Raw genomic sequence first — 7674 nt, 5'->3', positions numbered from 1 at the left:
TGGTTTCTACTGTTTGGTTAATTTCCATGAGTAAGTTTTGCTCATAAAGGGAAGATATTTTCCATGACAGATGGTGCTGGGCTCCCAATACTGTGCACAAGAGGGCAATTATCTTTGATACTACAGCAATAAAACTGCTTCTTTATCATAAACAGAATTATTGAGATTCTTATTTACAAAATGAATCAAGGCTTATGAAGACTAAACTGCTCAGTGTCTTTAAAATGGCAGCTGCCAATTACCTACTGCAATTTGCATTGCTACCACTTTAAAGTTTCATTTACTTACAAATGAAAGTCTACTAATTGGAGTATATCACTTTTAATGTGGTTAATTTCTTTTTTTAAAAAAATCCTTAAACAGTGCTGATTCTTTGCAGACTCTGCATCAACAAAAGCATGGTATGTATAAAAAATGCATTCCCATTATTTAATCCTCCAGGGTTATGATACCCATGCCTGATGCAATCTTTAATCAAGCAATGTCAGCTGACCAAGGAACTGGACAGAATACCCCACCAGCTATGTGGACAGTGGCTTAGGCTCTATGGTATATCCCTGCCCTTCCACAGAGGGGAAGGACCAGGTTTCAGAGACTGGCCTAAATTCTTAATCCAACACTGTAGCATCATCTTCTGCTCACTGTACCTAATGGGTAATCCTGAGAGTACATTACTTAAATAAAGTTTAAATTATTTCCAGCATTGTAAATAGTGATATTTGAATCTGGTCCGTCTGTTCGTTTATTTATATTGGATGCATATATACACTATAACATAAAATTAATTTGGGCAAATAGAAGAATATTATGTATCAAGACTGAAATTTCCTCCTGAACTGCCTTAAAGGAGTATAGGCAGATCTATTTCCAGAAGAATATTGACTGGGACAGGAGAAGGATGTATTGTTAGAGAGAGAGGTTAAAATATATTGTCCTTATAACTGCTGGGAAGAATATCAGAAGCCACTTCCTTATAAATTTCTTTTCTATTTTTCTTTAACTTTTTTTTCCTGCACTTTCTGCTTTTTCTTTAATTTCCTTCTTTTCCCCTTTTCCTTCTTACTTTATATTAGTTTGTGTTAGTTTTTAATCTTGTTTAAAAGCTTTAATAAAAATTATTAAAAAAAAGAAAAAGTACTTTTCTATTTAATCTCTCCAGCCCATAGTCCCAAGGCTGTTCAGTCTTCTTAACTGCTTCTAACGTTCATCTTCATCCTGCACTTTGTTATTCATTCAATTAAAGTTGTGTTTAATTTAACTGTCCAATTCCTGAATGGGCCTGTTAATTAGGAAAGGATGTTAATTAGGAAAGGATGCTAAAGGCTTCCTTTTGGGTTGGTGACTTTTTCTGAGCAACAGTAACTTTCATAGTCTAATGCGTATTTTGATTCTGAGTCACTCCCTGGTTCAATTCTAGCAGCTGCCTATAACTTGGCCTTGACCACACATTTCTCACATTTAACCTAATAATACTATCAGCAATTCCTGGTGCTGCAAGTCTTCCACAAAAGGTAGACTGGAGGGAGAGCTTATCTGCATAATATGTCAATTTGCTTTTAAAAGCCTCTAATTCATATTCCCCATGCCAACTAGACTTGTACATTTTAGCTGATGGTCATCACTGGCTTGTCTGGAAGTTCCATTTTTATTATAATAGATGTTCTAAGAAAAATGCCCTTGTCTTTCTCCAAGATAATTCTTAGTAGAATCAGGAATACAGGAAGAGGCTGGATAACCTCTTTGGTAACTCCCTACTTGGAATATCTCTATTGAGGAGTTACCAAAGAGGTTATCCAGCCTCTTCCTGTATTCCTGATTCTACTGAGAATTATCTTGGAGAAAGACAATGGGACAGCCCTGCCAAAAGTGTTTGATGATGCTATACCAGAAACAGGAGAACTAAGCCAAGAGAGCCAGGCATAAGGTCTGGCAACCCCCCGCCCCCCTGCTGTGGGAAGTCATCTCTAAGCATGTTGGTCCCACCAGCCTTGCCTCCCACTGCTCATCTCATTACACCCCTTACCTCCCCAGGAGCTGGTGGTTGCCTAATTTAACTAAACCCGCTGCATTAGTAGGTCTGTGAAAAGGGTCCCAATTCAGTTCAATTTGGTGATTCCAAGGAGTTATGATTTAATCTGAAACCACTGTTCAAGATTCAGAGACAAACTGATTTGATTTGAACAGCATAAAAATTAGATTTGGAAACAGATTTATCCACAGACTATAATGGGAAAATATTAAAAAATGCCTGCAGCTCTTTCATTTTTTGGCAGATTGGGATGAAAATAGCAGGGATGGCAGATTCTTTAGAAGAGATTATTCCTTCCAAATTTCAGCTGGAAAACATTAAGTTTCATCATAATAAATTTTCAAAATATTCATCCTGAATTTCTTTTAAGTCACATATAGCAGCAGGGATGACAAAAGTTCATCACAGCAGCTTCCAGACTGTCCATCAAACAGCCAAAGCTGTGCTGAACCAATGCAAAAAGGACATTACTCTAACTTAAGAATGGTTAGAACTTTTTAAAGGTCAGCTGTTACTTTCCCTTTGCTTTTCTGGGATGTTAGGCTTGGTGTGATAGTGAAGGATGTCTTTTAGTTTTTTAGTACCTGAGGGATAGTGTAGCTTTGCTACTTCTGAACGTTGGTTTTTTTGTGGTGCCAAGAGGGTTGGCTCAGCTGATTGGTAACCTTGGTCCCTCCAAGGTACCCTCTTGCATTAGATATAGAACGCAGATGTCTCAGAGTTGTGACTTGTTAGTAATATTCTATGGTAGTTAATTAGTAGTTGAAGCAGACTGGCACAGGGAGATAAACCATCATAGAAGGAAAATTGCTGGAAAAGAATTGTGTCCTGTTTTAGGTTTCAAACTCACACACAGTTGCTAGATGAGAATAGCTATTTACTCAAGGCTGCATAGATAACAGCAGACAAGGAAAGGAATGTAAGTCCAAACAGAGTTTCTGGAAAAGAAAGTTTGCCTGGATAGTTTCACTTTCAACAGGAATGCACAGAAGAGAAGTCAAAATCCAGTCCAAAGTTCAGAGAGCCAAGTCAGGTTTGTCAGCAAGTCCAAAGGTCAGAGTTTTAGGGTTTTTACACAAGCAGAAGTCACAGGAAGGACACACCAGAGCAAGAGATCAGACAGTTGTTTCCCATGAAGAAGCATGGATCAGGGCTGCTTCTTAAATCAGGTTACAGTCGGCTATCTTCAATTAAGATAGTTACTCCCTTGCTTGGCAAGAAGCCTCACTGAGTGCCTTTGCTCTGCTCTTTGCTCTACTTGCCAAGTCTGAGGGCTTGGGGAATGTACCTCATCATCTGACTGCTCCAGGTGTTCTGATGGTGCCTGTGTTTGATCAGCCTGAGGTGATTCCTGGCTTGGTGTCTCCTGAGGCTGACATTCCATGGGATCAGCTGGAGAAGCTTCTTCAGAGTCCTGGGCCATGACAATTTGTAGCCTTAACACCCCCTATCCTTAAAAACAATCAGTATTTAGGCTTGTAGTTCTAAGTGTTAGCCTAATGGTCAAGAGACTTAAACCTGTCCCCATCTTTCAGAATTCAAATTTGAGGTTGGATTGAAGGGTGCATCTTGGATCTGTCAACCTTGAGCTCATATTCTGAGTGCTGAGAGCTGAGCTGAGCTGAGCTGAGCTCCCACTCGATGGGCAGGAACACTACTGAAGTATAATAACCTATTAGCTCCAGTGAGAGAGCATAAAGCTTTTGGCTGGCTACATTAAAGAAGTTGAGAGCTGAAAAAGTGAATAATGAACAAAGCAGTATTTACCTTGCCACCCCCAAGGGTTCTGATAGGCAGAGAGTTTAATGTGGTAATAAAACTTATTGGCTATTCGTGTCAGTATCAACCCATCACTCCCCACCCCCCACCCCTACCACTATTCCGCATACTGAGAAGTGAGGTCGCAATACTATATATCAGTGTTTCTCAACCTTGGCAACTTTAAGATGCATGGACTTCAACTCCCAGAATTCCCCAACCAGCCATGGCTGGCTGGAGAATTTTGGGAGTTGAAGTCCACGCATCACCCAATTCAGGGAGCTGACGTTCACACAGTTGAAGTCCATGCATCTTTACAAAGTTTGTAAAGTTGCCAAGGTTGAAAAATACTGCTATATATTGTGTGTAGCAACCATAGGAGTAGCAAAAAAAGCCACTGAATCTGTAAAGCATTATGAAAGACTTCCAAGCCCCTTAATTTCATTCAGCACTTCAAAGGTTCTTGCTTTGTGAAGCTACTTCAGAATGGTGATTCATTCCTAGTTTTGTCAAATCAAAGCCCTCCTTCAGAACTTTGAGTAGCCCTATAAATTGATTTAACTTGCTTTATACTGTTTGGAATTTTCCAAAGATCCATGAAAACTGCTTTTTTCCCCTATGTATGGGCTCACGGTGTATTAAAAAAAATCCTGTGAGAGGAATTCAAGCAGTACCACTCCAGGAAGGGCCAGTGTTCCCTGCTATCATCAAAGGAGTAAAACAGAAAAATCCAGAAATAATTCCAGGTTTAGGGGTGGAATCTTAAAATTATGGGAGTGGAAGTTCACTTGCATGATTGTTATTTTTTTCAATGCAATAAAAAGTAGATGTAAGGTATTTATATTAGGAGCAGAAGTTCATCAATAGGGATTGACTGGATCGTTTTTTATTCCCACCATTTGTTCCTCAAAATTCCTTCCCCCTCCCAAGCCTATTTTCTGTTAATGGAATAAAAGGCAGCGTACCTTTTATTTTCACCTCGTGTAAAATAAAAATACATCAGGATCTGATTACTCATCTGATTTAGTTTTAAGGAAACTAAAAAGTAATAGTTATGGAACTGACTCATAATTTTGTCCAGGCACCAGTATAGTTCCAGAAGTGAGGCAAATGTTGAAAGCTAGAGCTACAAGTATTCTTTTAATTTTTTGGAATCCTACCTGGTGTGTGCATATGCCTGTGTCCGCAACTCTGTATTGCCAGATAATAAGACAGCTGATTGAATGACCCCCCTGCAGTTCCAGAGTACATGGAGTCCCCCCAAACCTTGGGTCCTGAACCCTTCCAATGGTTGCCAGGCAACCACATTGTAAGAGTAAATAAAAATGAAAAAAATTGTAATGTTCCACGTGAGTTCAGAAGGAAATTATTAAACGCAGGTGGAGTTAATGTATTTAATTAAATAATAATTGTTGTTGTTATTTAAACTTGTATGCCACCCAACTCCCAATGACTCTGGGCAGCTCACAACAGTCAAACTAATGAAATATAAAATATGTTTTTTGTTCCACTCCCTTGCCCATTTTTTGAAGTGTACCCCACTTCGCTAATGCTCCTCCACCCACACCCGTTTGTGCACCATAGATTATTCCACTTCACAGTTCTTTAGGTACGTGTTTCAGGCATCTCTGTACTTGCCTTAAATTTCCAAATGTTTTCAGCAAATTTTAAGTCAGTTCAATGGAAAAAGGATTTTCATAAATTCTGTAATTCCTTATATGGTGTGAACAACAGAGGTGTTAAACATCTGAATTATTACTCTTTATTTTTAGACAGCTGTCCTTAAGATTTTTTTCCCTCAATAGCAACATAAAAAATACCACAGAAAGAGAATGTGCCTCAGAGTACAGTAATACAAAGAAATATTTCTTTGCCCGTATACAGGCCAGTTTCACAGATCCCAAGAGGTTATTCCTCTTCCTTGACCATAATTTATTACACACTATCTCAAACTCAGTAGAAGTTTCATGAGGAAAACTTTTGACCACGAACAGCTTCTACCCCTGAGAATTCATGACTTTACAGCAGTATTAGGTATCCTTGTCACCAGAATATACTGCTGCAGAGGAATACAATTTAAAAATGGCCATGTGCTATTCATGACCTATTGAATCCTTCTGGATTCTTAATGGTTCTATTCCCATAACCCCCTTATAGATATGGCACTTCAAGGGAGTCAGTGGGTGTCATGATGGTAGGAACTTTATTTCTTTTGCACAGTACTGGACAGAATCTTAGCCATTGGATCATAAAGAATGGAAAACAACTGAACCGAACAATAATGCTTCACTCATGAAAATTGTTTGCATAGGAGAGACAATGGGAAAAAAATCTATACAAGCTTGATGTTATACGATCCATAAAAAGTGCTTCCATTATATAGAAATACAAGTGCTGATTTAAGCTGCACAGATGGGAACCATCGGAATCTCTGAAATAGCACTGAACGTGAGTAGTGAAACAAGAGAGGTTTCAGTCTTGCCAACCTGTGTCCCCTCACCTAAATATTCTGATGGGCGAAGCAGCAGCTGTGTCCACTCACCTAGATGTTCTGACAGGTGAAGCAATAGCTTCCTCTTGACCGCCCCACTCTTACAAAAGGACTTGTAATCCCTTCTATTGCTAACAATTAAGTACCACTACACTGGATGGAAGTGTAAATCATAGAGAAGATGGATTATCCAGGCTCAAAAGATAACAAAGAAACAGAGTCACCCAAGTCAGTTCCATGTGGCCTGTTTGTTTTTAGAGTGATTGTTCAGCTCTTTCAAAGGAGGAGGAAAAAAATAATTATAGTTGTTGCCAAGCAAGCCTCAGAGAACATGGTCTTCTGGCACCATCAAAAAATGTTGTGGCATCTTAACAACTGTGCCATGCTTTTTAATGGTGCAACATGGGTAAAAGAATGACTCTAAGCCTCTGATTCAAATATTGCCCTAACCGTGAACTGATGTAGAATTTGGTTTATATATTATAAGCTTCAGCTCCACCTTTATCCAAAAGTACAATGTTAATGCTCTGGAAGGAAGAGCTACAGTATGTAGAAAGAAATGAATAATGACTTATTTTACTGGGTAATGACTACTGGGATGATCTGAAGTGCTCAAGCAATCAAACAATAGTGTAAATGCACAAACATAATTTATAAACAGATTTTGATTTCCTTTTTAGGATTGGGGAATAATCAACGTTCTCTGTCTGTACCTACTGACACCAAAACTTCTAATGTTCTGCCCATGAGGCTTCCTGCTACTGGGAAGGATCCATGAGGATCAGACCTGTGAAGTCAGTACCATAATTTCAGTAGCTGCAAAGCTATTTGAGATCCTATCCTTTCTCTTGACTGCCTACTTGCACAATTAGATTTAAATTCCAAATTTATGCCAATGATACCCAGCTTTGTAGCTTTTTTCCTGAAATATGTGCACTCCTCCCCATTGAGATGTCTTTTAGACACATCATCAAGGATGACTGTACATTATTTAAAATTAGATATGGCTAATACTGAGTTTTTGTGTTTCAGTTGGACCATTCCACCTGCCTTAAGTTTTCATCTCTTTCTCCTTCAGAGTTGTGAGATGGCTCCAGCACTGGTGGCCAGGAACCTGAGGCTCATGTTAGCTGTTGTGCTCTTTGGCCACTTGTAATAGCAACTGTGAGATCATTACATCCTTTACATCTGATGGCTTCTATCCACCAGCACTGCATATTAACTGTTTCCAGTCCTGATGGCTTCTTTGCTGGACCACTGCAACTGTCTGTGGATAGGTGTTCCTTTGTCCACTTGCCATCGTGCAGAACTTTAGAGTATGTATTGTACTGAATTTCCCTCATTTTTTGTATTTCCCCCTGGTGTTGGGTTTTACCCTACCTATTAGGGTCTAATT

This window comes from Candoia aspera, chromosome 1 (genome assembly GCF_035149785.1).
Source record: "Candoia aspera isolate rCanAsp1 chromosome 1, rCanAsp1.hap2, whole genome shotgun sequence".
Classification (NCBI taxonomy): domain Eukaryota; kingdom Metazoa; phylum Chordata; class Lepidosauria; order Squamata; family Boidae; genus Candoia; species Candoia aspera.
The sequence above is the reverse complement of the archived record's forward strand: the minus strand, read 5'-3'. Positions refer to the sequence as shown.